We start from the raw sequence: 18,842 nt of genomic DNA on the forward strand, positions 1-18,842 counted from the left end.
ATAATGTATCATGTAAAATTAGGAAGTAAGATGGACTCTTCTTGCACGCAGCTAAAGCAACCCTTAAAATGCAGTTTCTTGCAGGAAATATCCGTTTTGCTTCACGGTACATATGTGGTGAGAGAGGTGGAATAGCCTTTCACACGATCCTAAGCATATCTAATTCCCCTTGAGACTGTCTCCCCTTGAGAAAACATTTTATTACTCAAGAAAATAATTAAAGGGTCGAAAAGTTATATCACATCCTGACCCAATATTATAAAAGTGGAGGGACATTGTATCCCGAGTGTGATTTCTCTCTGGACCTTGGTTCAGGCAAGTTCACTTAAATTGTAACATTTATACCAGAATAAAACATCTATCTACTGACTATTGAATCTTCGTTACTGCTTTTCGTCGATGCTAGGACCTAAGTGTCCAACCCACGTGACTAAAAAGTAAAGACTGTTCTACACTACACCACAAGAATACGTTTGTATAAAACCTTATTAAATAACATTAAATTCATATGGATACCAAATCACAGAGGGATTCAGGACAATGAAAGTGTCGATCTACTGGCAAAGGACGCAACGATAAACCATAATAAACGGCAAACTATTACTATTGAAGATGCTATATCATCAAATGTCAGACGAATTTTACAAAATGATCTCAATCACAAACCTCCATGGTTTTTAAAACACCCAGCTCCCCGTCAAGAAATATCCCTACTCAACAAACTTAAGCTAAATGTAGCACTAACACTGAAATTTAGACACAAAATAGGTCTACAAGAATCTCCGCTGTGTGAATGTGGGGAACCGGTGACATCAATCATATTATTCTTTGTTGTACCCTACAAAAGAACAATAATTCTAAATTCTGGAACAAAATAATCGAATTAAAGGGCCATGGGCCATGGAATGTAGCTGCTATTGTTTATGATCAAGAACACATTATTTGCAAGGAACTTAAGAGACACATAGTAAACTGTAAAATGAAATTATAAAACTGACTCTGTGTATACTCTCTGGTTATCTCCTACAAAGATTCTATACTAACTGTGAATAACATAGACATCAAAATACCGACATCGTTGGATAGGACGTCTCTAAACCAAAGAACAACACACAATGAAACCTTAGCTAGACCTGTACTATGTTATGGAAGTGAAGCATGGACAATGAGAAGTACTGATATCATCAGAATAACGCCTGTGAAATGAAATTTATGAGAGCAACGTTAGGATATACTCGCTTGGACCGCAAAAGAAATGAGGATATCATGCAAGAACTTTAATTACAACCAGTCTCAAAGTTTATAAACAAGCAAGCACCAGCTGCAATGGAAAGACCATGTCCAACAAATGAATCCTAATAGACTTCCAAAAGCCATGCTTCAATACCGTCCCCAGGGGAAGAGATCTTTGGGCCGTCCAAAAAAAAGTTGGACCAGGAATGACTCACTGACACCGTAACAGGTCTTGTGCTTTATACTTCTTTGGATGATGATGATGATGATGATGATGATGATGATGATGATGTTGATATTCTTGTTATACCGGGACATCATTTTATTTTTACTAACATTTCTAATATTAACCTGGCTATACCTTTGGATCAACGATTAAGAACCGGAAACATCGTTTGCTATCCCCTTCCACGACTGGAGTTCGATGATACTGGTGTAATATATAAACAAATCACTTTACTAGGTATAGGAGGGAAGAAAAGTAGTTCATCCATTTACGTAAACTAGGAAATATCTTGAGTTTGATAATTTTCATTAGGTTTTTGTTTAATCAAAATACAGTACAGTATTAACAATGAGTGTTTTTACTCACGCTGAGTTTTCCATGCGGACGTATTCATTATGCAGCGTATATTATACTGTCTACAGCACATTAGCGTACACTATAGAGAATGAAGTTAAATTGAAAAATAATCATAATATGGATATTTAAACACTTTTGAAAATGGTGGCCGTTCATTTCGATACAGACTTCAGTTCTTTTGTGCATATTATCGCACTATAGACTATTGTACGTAATTCCAATTACCAGGTTCGTACTTCATATCAGTAACTCATGTTGAAATAATTCTGTACCTACTCTATAAAAGAGACCTTACGTACTGTAAATTCATCTTCACTTCTGCCCGATCCGAAAACATAAAATTATTCAGACACACTATCTACTGTCCGTCCAAGTGGTTATGTCGCATGATCGTATAAAGGGGGAAGGGGGGAAATCATGAGACAGTTAATTACTTGACGAGGCCCTTTTATTTAATTTATTTTAAACAGTTATATAATATTACGTAGACGTCCAATTCCTAACAGAAACTGTTGTCAGAAAAGAGCTAAGACAGCCCAGCCTCTAGCCTTTACAGAGGGGAGAGCAGAAGCGGGTGGGGGAAACCGAGATGCGACGTAAGCAAACGGTCGCACAGTATCTGTGCGAAAATATGACTAAATATTGAAAGCTCGTGTCTGCAAAACGCAACCATATTTCTGGTACGTACTATACTCACTCAGCACTGTATACAGTGACCGTAAGACGACATTGACTGGATATGCGGCTTTGGTTCTGTGTGGAGGACGTTTGGAATTTCATTAGTAGAAGGAGTGAGAGTGAATTACATTAAAAGTTCAGGTACAATAAAAATTGAAGTAAAAATAAAATGATGTCCCTTTACTATAGGCGAGGGTATTACTTTTTTAGCCTTGGGCTTTCGTCTATAAACAAATGCGACAACTTTACCATGGAAAATAATGTTATGTTGTTTTATGTAGTTACTCCATGTTTTGGCGATTAAAGTTGAGTCGATTATATACTAGAAATTAAAAAAATGGTCAGATAAAAAATTCGGCTCAATTCTCATCACTAGGACTAGGAAGTTCATGGATTAGCATATATTTTTCCATTGGCTGTAATTAATTGCTGATTAATTATCTTCACGAATAATAAAAATTTAAGCTTATCAAACAAAATTTTATGTTGCATATATTTGCATATTTTGGCTTTTTTTTATAAATACATAATATTTCATGATATTTATATTATTGTGGCATATTTTCGCGTTTAAGCTCAATAAAGCTGATTTTATGTTGCATAAAAATGCATAGTTTGCGTTTTTAAAATAAAACCATCATATTTTATTTTGAAAACTAGTATTGAGTGAAATTGTTATAATTATTTTTACTAGAAAAACATTGAAAGTTTCGCAGCGCACCTAGCGAATCTCACGGCACAGTACTATGCCGCTCTCAACAATAAATGAAAGTTTAATCTCATCTAGTTTGACCTATAATGTTTTTACATTTATTACTTGTTACTATTATTATTATTATTATTATTATTATTATTACTTACAAATGGCAACCCGCAGGTTCATTGCCGCCCTCACATAAGCCCGCCATTGGTCCCTATTCTGTGCAAGATTAATCCAGTCTCTATCATCATATCCCACATCCTTCAAATCCACTTTTATATTATTCTCCCATCTACGCCTCGGCTTCCCCAAAGATTTTTTTCCATCCGGCCTCCCAACTAACACTCTACATGCAGTTCTGGATTCGCGCATACGTGCTACATGCCCTGCCCATCTCAAACGTCTCGATTTATTGTTCCTAATTATGTCAGGTGAAGAATACAAAACGTGCAGTTCTGCGTTGTGTAACTTTCTCCATTCTCCTGTAACTTCACCCCTCTTAGCCCCAAATATTTTCCTAAGAACCTTATTCTCAAACACCCTTAATCTCTGTTCCCCTCTCAAAGTGAGACTCCAAGTTTCACAACCATACACAACAACCGGTAATATAACTGTTTTATAAATTATAACTCTCAGATTTTTTGACAGCAGAGTATAATATGACAAAAACTTCTCAACCGAATAATAACAGGTATTTCCCATAGACTATGAATTCTGCGTTTAATTTCCTCCCGAGTGTCATTTATATTTGTTACTGTTGCTCCAAAATATCTGAATTTCTCCACCTCTTCGAAGGATAAATCTCCAATTTTTATATTTCGATTTCATACAATATTCTGATCACGAGACATTAATAATATACTTTGTCTTTTCGGGATTTACTTTCAATTTTTTCTCTTTATTTGCTTCAAGAAAAACTTCCATGTTTTCCCTAATCGTTTGTGGATTTTCTCCTAACATATTCACGTCATCCGCATAGACAAGGTGATGTAACCCGTTCAATTCCAAATCCTCTGTGTTATCCTGAACTTTCCTAATGGCAATTTCTAGAGCGAAGTTAAAAAGTAAAGGTGATAATGCATCTCCTTGCTTTAGCCCGCAGTGAATTGGAAAAGCATCAGATAGAAACTGGCCTATACTGACTCTGCTGTAAGTTATTCCTTTGCTGTGGTCGTGCCAGAAAATCAGTCCCATTACGAGGCTTATTATATGGATTCGTAACAAGCATTTTTTTAAGGCGATGGGTTTTTAGCACTTCATCCAACCCCCAAGCTGGAGGACCACCCCTTATCGGCTGTCCACGACTGCTTATTCAATTTCGCAGCTACCCTACATATACCTGGAGGCCGTCTCCTCTATCCGCAACCTGAAGAATTATTATTATTGTTATTATTATTTATTTATTAGTGATAGGTATATCAAGAAATATAGAATTTTATTAGTGCATATTTATTGGCATAATTAAGGTTTTTAAAGGCATACTTGCATGCATATTTAGTAGGTTTTTAGAGCATGAACTTTCTGGCCCTACTCATCACCAATGCCAAATTCGCTTAGTTTTTTGCTACGGTTGAACACTTGAAGCTTGCAATTCTTCTACTAAATGAGGCAATGAACGTAATTTAAAGCAGCATCAAATAAGAAAGTGGCAGAAGTAGTGGGCGGTGTGCTCTCTTCAAAGCTCTCTAAAGTTCTTGCACGAAATCCTGGATACTCAGAGATGAATGACGAATCCTCAGCTCTCCAAGGAGAAGAAATAACTGGGTAATTACTATAGGGACTGGAAAGAGTGCCATCTATAAAATATGCACCAGTGACTTCATGTTAAGTGGAACAAAGATTTTCTTGTTACAAAAGTGTGTTGAGGTACAATATAAAATCTTTGACAACAAATAACTTGAAACTGTAGGCCTAGTTGTTCACCCCAAGAACTCATCTTAAAAAAGTGAGCATTTTATTTGTATACCGATTGAGCATCAGTCGATAACAAAGTACTTATTTTTAAAGGGTTTCGCGGTAGGAAAATTTATGTGTTTATGGAGTATACATTGAAGGATCATTAGCCTTCTTAAGCCACCTAAACTACTGAGTTGCGGAATTTAAGAAAGGGAGAACGGATCAAATACGGACACCGTGTTGGAAGACTTGTTTTCTGTGACCATTCCAGAAAATATCGATGCAATGCGTGACATAAATTTGGAGGATAGACGGTTTGGACTGTACGTATACTAGAAACTTTAGAATTTCCTCTAAATGTGTTCTTTACGAAGAACATAATGATTTGGGTATGAGAAAATTATTTGCTAAATGCATTCCTAAATGCCTGAACTCAGATCAGAAATGACTCAAGAGTGACAACTGCAAAGTCTCTTATAATTTTTATTCGATCGTTTTGTAACTATGAAAGAAACAGGATCCATCATTACAATCTCTCTGGTTCTCCTCGCCCAAAATATTTGCATTAAAAAACCGGCAAGAAAGGTTCTCGCATCAGTTTCTGTTTTTGGGGCAAGAACGGAATAATTAAAACAGACTATTTAGAAGAAATAGAACTGTAATGGGAGCGTATTATTCTTTATTATTGTCTGAGCTTTGGTAAAAAATTGTGAAGAAATGTTGTGGTAAAATTTTTAAAGTTGTGCTGTTCTTGCAAGACAGTGCATCCGCTCGCAAGTCTCTGATTACGTTGCAGAAAATTGAGGAAGTTGAGTATGAATTGTTTGACCAGCTTTATTCGGAGGATTTAGCTCCCCCAAACTATCACATATTTCCGAAACTAAAGATGAATGAATGAATAAATAAATAAATAAATAAATAAAGAAGGAAAGAAATAAGTAAAGAGTACAGAAATAAGTAAAGAGAGAAGGAAAGAAATAAGTGGGTATTGGATGAAGCAATGATAAGTTACTTTACCTTAAAACAAATTTTATTTATTCAACATAACCACATCTTAACTCTAAATACTTGGCACAATGGTTATAAAGCAGGTCTAAGTCTTTAAGGAAAATGTTTTTCTTGGTACTCTTGCATATACGTCGTCACTACTGTTGGCTGAGGGACACCATTCTTGTAATTCTTTAAGGCTGTACATTAGGATGCATAATTAAACTGTAAGGAATAAAGTTCCTAAAGTCGTATGATGTGTAATAGTTGTGATAAGTGTGTAAGAATGATGTAATTTTTAGTTAAAAATTGAAAAACAAAATTTGTAGAAAGCAATTAATAAAACATTTTTAGCTTCAGAACACTAGTCAGTTAAAGAAATAATATTTCTGAATAGTTCATTCTCTATTTGTAATATTCTTTTGCCCTAAAAACTAAAGAGAAAAGGTATTTTACTAACAACTTCAAATTAGTATAACTCTAACAATATTGAGATTAGGACACATGTTTAAATGATATTTTTTGCTCAGAATGTCTTCGGAAATAAGCTCCGTAAGAGGCAGTAAATCCTTGTGAATCACCCTGTATAGCAATAGGCTTAACCCCTGGAACAAGTTAGGTGCAGTTAAATGTTGTAATATTATTGCCAGAAGAAGAATGGAAAATCCGTTGAGTAATCGATTTGCCCACCATGAATTTCACAGTGTCGGATTTCAAACTCGGCTCCTCTTTTCTTTTAGTTGTTTATTTAACGACGCTATATCAACTACTGTACTAAATTATTTAGCGTTAATATAATTAAAGATAGCGAGATTATATTTGGCGAGATGAGTCGAGGATTCGCCATGTGTTTACCTGACATTCGAATTACAGTTGAGGAAGCCTCTGAAAAAGCCCAACTATGTAATCAGAGTAAGTGGGTTATCGAACCCACGGCCGAGAGCATCTCCCGATCAGCAGACAAACGAGCCTACCGTCAGAACTACTCCGGTGACTCCAGGGCCCTGTTATAGGAAAGTTTTATCTAAATGACTATCGCAATTGGAAGTAGGTGCATGAAGAAATGGAAGTATTTGGTTTCGAACCACCTGGTTGCACCCATCTCCTTGTAAATAGCTTCAATTAATAACGCGACCCATTTCTGATTATCTTCTTAGTCGTCCCGCTTGTAATTCATATGCATGCGCTGTCTGCTGGTCAGAATTAAGATTTTGTGTTCTTGTCTCTAATAGAAAATGGAGAAGGCCATGCATAACGTTGTCCATTCTTCTTTTTAATATTCCTTCGGCTCCGGCGCTGTCTCGTATTCATTTGTTACATTCTCAGCATGTGCTTCGTATCGAAGGAACGTGAGTGCGGAATACAAACAATGCGCGAGTGGGTTGTTGGTTCCTGACACATTTCCAAGCTACCATGTCAGATTCACCAAATTTATAACGTCATACTGTAAATGACAGATGCCATTCAGACTTCGCATAAAGACAGAAGTATCTGACTTAGTATTTATTAGTGTTGTCGGATTTAATCGATTAATCCAATCGATTAATCGATCAATTTCTGTTGTAAGATTAATCGATAAAATATTTAATCGAATAATCGAGTCGATTAAAATTAATCGGTTGTAGTTTATATTCATTATTATTTTGTTAATAAAGACTCATACTAAAAATTCCGACAATATTTCTCTCTCGGAACTTGCTTACTTAAAAGCACAATAGTACAGTTATTTTCTAACGGTAAACCAGGTAGCGTAGCGAAAATCTTTGCACAAACAGATTGAGATTGAGATATGAGGACAGTGACCTAATTTACCTCTATTGAAAGCTGAAACATAATGCGAAACCCTTATTAAGTTTTATGGTTTTCCAAGAAAATTTCCATCTTGTTGTCAGTTCATCTTCCTAGCATATAAAATACATACTTTTCTGGGATTCGTCCCCCCCATCCCTTACAAAATAGCCATGTCTACACTGTGTCACTGTGCAAGTGAGAGCGTAACTACCTTATTCTCTTTATAAAATCTGGTAATTCGATTACAATATGGGCCAGTCTTCTGTTTCGACCGCTATAATTTTGCAGTTGCAGTTTCTGTACTGAGTTTGTATATGAAGGTTGTGTGTTTAGTCTGATAAAGAAAAAAAAAAAACAGTTTTGTGTGGTTTGTGGAAAGTGTAAACTCCATTATGTCATATGAGAATTTGAGAGGTAAACTCGGTGAAACGTTTGGATTTAAATTGAACGATCGTGGAGAAGTGCTTAATATAAAAAAAAACGTTTTTTCGTGTTTAGTGATGCAGGAAACATCGTTACTAAACGTAGAGCGGCACTTAATTCGGAGCATGTGAATGCGCTCGCATGTTTAAAATCATGGTTGAAGCAGTATCAACTAGTTGAGTCTTCATACTTTTTGTTATTTATGTTTGTCTCAAAAATTCCCGGAGAAATTGACATAATAAATTATAAGCTTCATAATAAATATGTTAGTAAGTAATTAAAATAGTTGTTTTGTAATAAAACGATACAATATATACAGGTATACAACATTTAATACTTACGCTTTTCACCGAACACAAGTTAAATTTAACACTAATAGTGTATTAGAGTATATTAAAACATTTTTTCAACTCGATCAAAACTCGATTAATCGATTAAATTCAAATAGTTAATCGATTAAATATTTTGATCGATAAATAGCACTAGTATTTATTGTATATAATGTTGAAATTAGCTATTGTAAGAACGCGTCCATAGGTCCGAATTCCCCCGTATAATTGCACAACATTGTGAATGTGGTGTCCTGTTCTTTTTTATAGGTTAATTAGGCAACTGTAATGCGACACGTCGGTTACCAGATATATGGACGCATATAGTATTCATTTTTTTACATTTTTATTTTATAAGTGGTGGCGAATAGGGAAATGTTGAAATTATGGCAGAGGAAAAGGAAATGCCTCGAGAAAACATGACCGAATATTATCTTTTTGCACTAAAAATTCTAGAACAGAGTTTTCGGGATGGAAAATACGAGAAATATTATTTATTTCTTTATTTAATAACGTTGTATCAACTACTGGGTTATTTAGCGTCGATAGAATTTGTGATAATGAGACGGTAGATATGGTCAAGGATTCGCTGTGCGATTACATGACATTCGTTTCACTATTGGACAGAAACTCGGGAAATACCTTATAATTATACAATCCTAGTTGTGGTGTGTTGGCCTTTCTTGTAATTTATTTCATTTCTTATTTTCTCAATGATTGTATCTAGTACCGGCAAGCCCACGTTAAAATAAAAAAAATAATGAAAGGTAATTCTCGTGAAATTTCGTAATTTATTGTTATCACATCGCATTTCTTGGAAAAGTTCTGTCTTTTCTAATTAATTGTATATGTCCAAAGACGCTTATTTCCTTTATCCGTTTACTTATTTCTTTAGACAGTACCACAATAACATCTTCCACAGTCATAGCTACGACTGAGATATAACAAGCAGATATTTTTCTGCTTTTAGGAAAATCGTGAGCAAATGCGCTTTTGATAACATCAGTTTTGTTATATCGACTAATGTTCAATTAGCATTTAAAATGTCCCTTGAAATAATGTTAACTTTCTTTTTATGACAGTTTATGGTTTCGTACAAAATTTAGATTAAGCAACTTATTTCTTGAAAGAAAGTTGTTATCGAAGGGATCGGTTTCAATTTCTGGCAATTCTGAAAGGTTTTTAGGAAATTCGTTACTGTGAGCAAACTTCCTATTTTCCTCAAATATCTTTGCTTCTGTTAATGTTTTATTATACTCTATTCTGTTTTAAATTTTTAAAGAAAAGGTTTATAATACACAACCATAATATTCCTTAATATTAGTTTGTGTTCTACCTGAAATTACTTTTAATCAACAAGATGTTTATAATTTTATTCTCTTCAGTTCTAAACAACAATAACAACAATTCAGGTTACCAGACAACGATATAAAACAAAAGATGTGAAGCAAATAAATGAACTGTATAAACAATTGAATAGTCTTTCAAATTTTAATATAGCCTACAAATAAATATAGGGACGCCATTTGAAATTTCAAAGGGAAGTGGGGATATGAGGGGGTGAAACTTAAAATGTAATTAATACCGGTTTTAAACTTTCCCCTTCAAGATGTAAATAATTTAGACGTGTTTTCTGTTTAAATTAAATTTAATTGAAATAAATAGTTATTTAGACTGGAAAGTTTTGAAATGATAGCCCGGTATAGCCTATAATACATGAGTGGCAGAGTAATTTTAATTCACACTAATTTATTGTCCTCTGTTTTCATTCACGAAATCTGATTTTCATATTCGAAGTAGCTCATTTTGGCTAGTCATTCCGACATCAAAATTATTACTTTGTCATAAAAATAATACCACCAGCACCACCAATACCAATGTCGTCTTCGTGAACATCAGTACCCAACCCCAAATCTTATCTACAGTTTAAAATAACAACTTAACGAAGAAATAATTTTCATCTTGACAACTGGACCGCTCCATATTATTATGTAGTGATAATTAAATGCCATAATAAAAGTGATAGATAAGTTTAATACAAGTAAGTCTTCATAAAAGTGTATTATCTTCTAAGCGAATGACCATGGAACAACAACAACAATAATAATAATAATAATAATAATAATAATAATAATAATAATAATAATCATCGAGTGCTGGGGCTAAGTCATGGTAACTATTTTTTTTGCTAGGATATTAATACAATAATAATAATAGCCTAATAATAATAACAATAATATAATAATAATAATAATAATAATAATAATAATAATAATAATAATAATAATAATAATGCTGGGGCATAAGCCATGCCAAAAATTTGTTTTGGCCGATCGTGTTTTTTAACAACCTTACCGATGTTGTTGGTAGGTATTGTAAGTTAAACCCTAGTTAAACTTACAACACACGTGCGGTAAATAAATAAATCAAATCAACTTTTATGAGATGAACTTTTATTTATTTACTTAAATGTAACGAACTACCAGTGTCGCGCACCACTATGTGCTGTGAGGAAATAACTAAATGTCTTATTATACCCGTACTCTTTCTAAATTAATTTATTGGAGTGAAGATTTGTAAGAAAACAGGAATTAATGTAGATAAGACGTAAGCGTGAAGACCATTTCTGACGACTTCCGGTTGTTGCTCTGAGCGCCACTCGTGAGATCGTGGCTGAACGCGAAAACATCCATGGAGTAAAATACATATTCAAGCATTAACCTATTGCGGTATGCAATTTATTTACACTAATGAATAATTAATGTATCACCTATACACATTTTCTCTATGCTATTTATTTATATTGATGTATAATTAATACGAATTATATTATATCTTATTAAATTATATCTTTATCCCCTTTGCTGTGGAGACTTTCGGTCCTTGGAGTCATGACGCTAAAGTTTTGGTATCTCAAATCGGCCAAATTTTGATCTCCATTACTGGTGATCGTCGTTGTACTACTTATTTGCGTCAACGTTTAAGTACTCTTCCCGAGTCCAGCCCTTTGGATGAACAAATACGAATAATAACAAATTAATGACGCCTATCGACATATAACAAACGGCGATCAGAGATAAAAATGTTAGCGTCCAAAAACAAACTATTTATTTAAATTTAAAATGGTTAATAATATTTTATTTTTTATTAAGATCGGCCAAAAAATAATACGCAACGCAAGTGTTAAAGGCATAATCTCGGATATATTAAAGAAGACTCGACTTCGCCTCGTCTTCTGCAACTTTTCCTCGATTCTATTATAATGCACTTACCACGCTTGTATCGCTATATACTATCGTGAGGATGCGGTCGCTTTTCGAAATTTTGAAATATGCAAATGAAAGGGCAGGATATGTGTACCAGTAGGGTACAGTAGAGTAGGAATCAAACATCTACACACGACACAGCATCATCATGCTACATGAAAGGACAGGGATGTGTATATGCTATTTGAAAGAGCTGTAATATGTGTATTAGTGAATAGGGTGGGGTAGGCCAGCGATCAAATATACATAAATGACACAGCATTATGCTATTCGTGTTTATTACGGTAGTTGTAATAGCATTACAGCATACCCACCCAAAAAACCTATCGAGTCACATTCATTCCGCACCGGGTTCGACTCAAAACTGCATACGCGTAAAATCGCTCTTTGTGTGATAATCATATCACACTGCCATTTCCATAGTGATGCGACCACAAACTCGTCCTATAGATGCACGGCACAGCTGTCGACTCACAACTGAATTCACATTTCTGTCTGTACGATAACCATACATTACACTGCCATTTAGAGATGCGACATCATACTGTGGATGCCGTAAAGCATCTCGTGATACCACTGCTTAACTCTGAAACAAACAATAGTTGGCATGCTTTATGCCCCAAACTTCGTACTTCCTCACACCATTGTTGTTTTTATTGTTAAATATGTTTGCCAAATTATTAAGTCATAGACATGTGCAAGTAGCCAGATTCTACAACAAACGATAAACACAAGAAAATACAAACACATACACACACACCGCCTTTTCCAATCAAATCGAATCATTTCGACTTATAATCTGAAATGACACCATTAGGATCATAGGGAAGAACAGCATGAGTACAGCAGTCTGAAATTAATTGAGCACAAGAATGTAAACTTTCACGGACTATAACTCCGTAACATGAACGCATGTGCCGGATCTTTTGTCGTAAAATCTCTTAATTTGATTTAAAATCTGAGAGAAATATCCAAATGATCAGTTACTCTCTTACGTTAGATTTTTAACAACCTTGTTTAATATTCCTAAGATGCGGGTATGTTTATGTTGGAACTCGGTAGAATAAAAAAAAATATTAACATTTTTGCGTTAATGACGAGATTCATTTTTCTATGCAATTACTCGAAACATGCTTGATTACTTCATGCTATTAACTCAAAATTTATTTGACATTTTGAGTTTTACACAAGCTTTGTTTTCTTTTTATCGTACACGAAAAGTGTAGCTGTGAAATTTCAATAGTCTAAAGCCTAACTCTAGCACAGTTGTCTGACGTATTTCACCAGATGTGGTTTCGGGAATACTTCATAAGACTTTTGGTGAAGAAAGCAGCTTTGGAGAAAAGTTTTCTTCGAACGTTTCGACTTATTCTGCCAATCTCATTTTATCATTGTCTTTATCATCATAATAATCCTTCTCGAATGATAAATCAGATGATCAGTTTCGGTGAACAAATTAATTTCGGCTTTCAAATATTTTAGAGGCGATGGTATCATCTCTGCTGTTTTTGTCTTATTTCTAATAGGTCTAAATTTCACTGACATGCATTAGTGTTATAATTGACATGGTGCAGTCCCCCAGCCACGAGATCTCCTCTGAACACAACTACTGTCTACAGCACTCTTAACTAAAGAATACACGCGATATTATCTACTGTCTGTCCGAGTGGTTATGTCGCATCCCGGTTTCCCCCACCTTTTCTGCTGGCTAGTTTCTGTAATGTAAAGGCTAGTGGCTGGGTTATTAGGCTCTTTGATGAAAATATTTGCTGTACGGAATTGGAAGACAACGTAATATTATACAACAGTTTAAAATAACTTAAAGAAAAGGGCCCCGTTAATTAACTGTCGTCACCGGCGTAGCTCAGTCGGCTAAGGCGCTTGCCTGCCGATAGGGATTTGCGTTCGGGCGCGGATTCGATTCCCGTTTGGGCTGATTACTTGGTTGGGTTTTTTCAGAGGTTTTCCCCAACTAGAAGGCAAATTTCAGGTAATCTATGGCGAATCCTCCACCTCATCTCGCTATCACCAATGCCATCGACGCTAAATAACATCGTAGTTGATACAGCGTCATTAAATAACCAAGTAAAAAAAAGTATGATTTTCCTCGTTTCGACAACCCTGCGACATAACCACTCGGACGGACAGTACTGCACGTGTTCAGTTTGGATACACAATAGCTAAGCTTGTGATTTCTTTATCAAATCACATTGCCAGAATCCACCTGCTAGCGGAATGATCTCTCCCTCCCCCGCGCACAGTACCCAGGCAGTGGAGATCTAGTGGCTTTGGAACTATACTCGTAATGAGTACTTAATTCACGCGTTTTTCTAAGTAATTCAAGTTTGAAAACTTGAAAATTCATTACATTACTTCTTATACTGTAATATTAATTATTACCTTCGTCTGAATTTTTTCACCTTCATATGCTCATTAGTGTCACAGGTACTAGAACACATTTAATTTACCTAATATTTTATTATCTTTAAAAGTTTGCTTCATATGAGACTTTTCGAAAAGCTATTGTATGTATGAATGTGTGTATGTATATACGTACACACATACGCACACACACGCGACAACCTTTCAAGTGGGTTATCAGTAATCCCATAGTTCAACTATAATGTAGACCTGAATTCTGTCTGAATTTTCTCACAACACTGAATACTTCTTCTGTAGAAGAGTCACTGTGAGATACATTTAGTACTGCGAACACAACTACACCTACTCATTGTTTCATAGTGGCTTTCATTTGTGAAATTTACAATTTTGCATCTATTCTAGATCCATTTATAATGCATTCAGAAACAGTAACGAGTTGGTAAGCTGCAAATTCCTCTTCGAGTCGTCATGTCTGCCTTGAAAAGCTAGAGAATATTTGAATAGAATATTCAAAAGATGAATATGAAACAGTTTTTTCTGTGTTTGTGTTGTATATCTAGAACAAAATCTCCATGCTTGAGAAATTCCCCTCAATTGGAAATTTATTTACGCAATTTTCCCTCTGCTTGGAAGAAATATGTAGGCTACCAGGTGTATCTCTTGCCCCTATTTTCCGGAATGTAGACAACACTGAATTTTATGGGGTGCCATTGGAATTCAGGTGATCTTCGTAAAGAAAATCTTCGTGATTGCAGTCCAGAGTCCACATCTGTGGAGTAACGGTTAGCGCGTCTGGCCGCGGAACCAGGTGACTCGGGTTCGATTTCCGGTTGGGGCAAGTTACCTGGTTGAGGTTTTTTCCGGGGTTTTCCCTCAATCCAATACGAGCAAATGCTGGATAATTATCGGTGCTGGGCCTCGGACTCTTTTCACCGGCATTATCATCTTCATTTCATTCAAATTTTAAATAACCTAAGATGTTGATAAAGCGTCGTAAAGTAACCTACAATCCAGACGTTTTACCCCTACTCTACTGGTGACTTTAATAAGCAAGGAAACAGTTAGTTGTAGGTACGGAACTGCCTGTGCAAGTGATACGCATGCAGGCTCAAGGAGCACAGATTCGTATTTTTGGTACACTTGTAAATGTGTTTATAACTTAACGTAAAAAAATTAAGGGCGAGAGTTACACGCTGTAGATCTGTAATTTATTGTCGTGATAAATTTGCTTTTCTTAAAAAATTTACCTTTGGCCGTAATGTCGTAGTAATGGAATAACATTTAGGATTCGCATGCAGACTTGAAAATCACAATATATCATAATACTAAACGTAGGTGCATTCATTTGAACTTTGAGAAATGTGATGCAGCATCCATTGGTCAATGATACAACCTTTAAGAATACCTCCCAGAAATCTTGCAGGAGCACACTGCGTTGTGTAATAGTCCATATCAGACCTTTCGTAACAATCTAGAACTCTCCATAAAAGTGTACATACTTACTTACAAATGGCTTTTAGAGAACCCAGAAGTTCATTGCCGCCTTTACATAAGCCCGCCATCGATCCCTATCCTGAGCAAGATTAATCCAGTCCCTAGCATCATATCACACCTCCCTCAAATCTACTTTAATATTATCCTTCCATCTACATCTCCGCCTCCCCAAGGTCTTTTTCCCTCAGGTCTCCCAACTAATACTCTATATGCATTTCCGGATTTATCCATACATGCTACATGCCCTGCCTATCTTAAACGTCTGGATTTAATGTTTCTGATTATGTTAGGTGAAGAATATAATGCGTGCAGTTCTGCGTTGTGTAAATTTCTTCATTCTCCTGTAACTTCATCCTCTTAACTCCAACTATTTTTCTAAGCTCCTTATACTCGAACACTCTTAACTTCTGGAAAAATTATTCCGGAGACGGGTATCGATCCCGAGACCCTTCGCGAAGGGTATAGTTTCTGGGGTAGCTCAGTCGGAAGAACGTTCGCGCGCTAAGCGAAGGGTCCCGAGATCGATACCCGGCTCCGGAACAATTTTCCCTTGAAATTATTCAAACCTGCTTTACAGGGAGCTACTACCTGAAAGCCAGATTTGTATAATACATTCGTTACTGGAGGTACGCTAACAGAAAGCCACAATTTAAGTCACACAAGTATCTGTGTGCACTCATATTTGAGTTCTGGCGTCTTGTCAGCTCATTTGAATCGTATGGATACAAAGGAAAAATTGTGACGGTATCGTGTATAGTTCCTGGGGTAGCTCAGTCGGAAGAGCGTTCGCGCGCTAAGCGAAGGGTCCCGGGATCGATACCCGGCTCCGGAACAATTTTTCCTTGAAATTATTCAAACCTGCTTTACAGGGAGCTACTACCTGAAAGCCAGATTTGTATACTCTTAACCTCTATTCCTCTCTCAAAGTGAGAGTCCAAGTCTCACAATCATACGAAACAACCGGTAATATAACTGTTTTATAAATTCTAAATTTCAGTTTTTTGGAAAGCAGACTAGATGACAAAAGTTTCTCAACAGAATAATAGCAAGCATTTCCTATTTTTATTCTGCATTTAAATTCCTCTCGAATGTCATTTATATATTTTTTTACTTGGTTATTTAACAACGCTGTAATAACTAAGAGGTTATTTAGCGTCGTTGGAATTGATGATAGTGAGATGATATTTGGCGAGATGAGGCCGAGGATTCGTCTACCTGATATTTGCCTTACGGTTGAGGAAAACCTCGGAAAACTCAACCATTTAATCAGTCCAAGCGGGAATCGAATCCGCGCCTGCGCGCAACTTTTATATTTGTTACTGTTGCTCCAAGGTATTTGAATTTTTCCATCTCTTCAAAGGATACATTCCCAAATTTTATATTTCTATTTCGTACTATATTCTGTTCACGAGACATAATCATATGCTTTGTCTTTTCGGGATTTTTATTAGGTTATTTTACGACGCTGTATCAACATCTCAGGTTATTTAGTGTCTGAATGAAATGAGTCCGCGATTGACCACCGAAAGTTATCCAGCATTTGCTCGTATCGGGTTAAGGGAAAACCCGGGAATAATCTCAACTAGCTAACTTGCCCCGAGCGGGATTCGAATCCAGACCACCTAGCTTCGCGGTCAGACGCACTAACCTTTGTCCACATGTGTGGACTAGAGATGAACAAAACTAACTGCCGCTCTCGCTCGCTGTATTAGTTATTTGTCTTTCGAGTCTCGTCTCGTCTCGTCTCGTCTCGTCATTCTCGTGCACTTCGAGTCTCGCTCATCATTCTCGAAATAGCATTTGGTCGGCGTGGAAAGATTTCGTAACTTTGACTAATATACATCATTGAAATAAATAACATTATAAATGTTTAAATGAGACAAAAAGACAAAATAGAACAGTATCTTAGTTGTCAAAATGTTCTGGTTTATTATATGATATTACCTATGGTTATATAAATAGAAAAAAAAAATCTCAAATAAATTTGCATTTCTAAGAAACATAAAACATAACGTTATTATCTTTTTACTTGAGATTGCACACTTGATCTCAAACATATAAAAAGAAAAATCCTAGTCTTTTAATAAGGACCTAGTAATTAAATAAAGACTGGGGAACGGGTTATTATACACTAAAAGGTAGAGATGATGTTTCAAATAGGCTACTTGCTTGTTTATACAGACATAACAGTTGCCAAAGTAGATAAAAGTTTAGTCATATATAAACAACTGTGGGGATTCAAGGCTGCTTGACGTTTGGAACTTCGAGAGTGATCAATCTCGACGTCTCGAAACACTCACAAGCAGTCTTAACGTCAACGACACGACGTATACAACATTGTCGTGCGGATTTTCAGCTTTGCGGGCGCTGTTATAGGTATCCTACAAGCAAAACTCAGCTCGAACTCCTCGCGGAGCGCATGTTATACCCCTCTTACCCCCCTGCAGTAGGCTTGAGAGCATGCTGGGAACGGGAGCATACTACGTCATCTGCGCGAGACAGTCACGCCCGCTGGTTTCTGCTCACTGAGTTTTCCTTGTTGGATGCCTATAGTCTTGGTTTCTCGATCGTTTTTCATCTCTAGTGTGGACCTGTTGGGTTTTACTTCCAAACCTACTTTATTACTTGCTTCAAGTAAAATTCCCGTGTTTTCCCTAATAGTTACATAAGAAGAAATAATAGTAAGCTAATATATGACAGCAGTCACTTGACGTACGGCCGTTGTTATAGTCTCTCTGGAGTGAAACTGTTTTCAACACGAAAACTTGTCTATTTATGTATTTGACTATCCTTTAACATCATCGATAGTATCGTTTATTTCCGCTCCAAAATTTACGTACCCTAGGGATCGAACCCTGGACTTGTGAATACTCTCAATCTGTTGTATTCGGCAGATCAAAAGTTTCGGTAGTTGAATGCAGACAATAGCGCGCATCGCTGGCCATGCCACTGTAATTAGCTCGGTCACCTGTCGGCCTCCAGTTCCAACTGTGCATTTAATGGAGCATGTAACTGTCTGGTTCAGGTTCCCCCGGACTCCGTAATGATTTACTCAGGCCTCATAGTTAATGTTTGTACAA

General features: G+C 36.1%; 1 protein-coding gene across 1 annotated transcript in view; it reads right to left on the reverse strand.

Annotated features, from left to right (window-relative positions):
• LOC138700428 (sclerostin domain-containing protein 1-like) overlaps positions 1 to 18,842 on the reverse strand; it is a 198,574-nt gene that overhangs the window by 24,031 nt on the left and 155,701 nt on the right. The window lies entirely within an intron of this gene.

Source organism: Periplaneta americana, chromosome 5 (assembly GCF_040183065.1).
Source record: "Periplaneta americana isolate PAMFEO1 chromosome 5, P.americana_PAMFEO1_priV1, whole genome shotgun sequence".
NCBI classification, from domain to species: Eukaryota; Metazoa; Arthropoda; class Insecta; order Blattodea; family Blattidae; genus Periplaneta; species Periplaneta americana.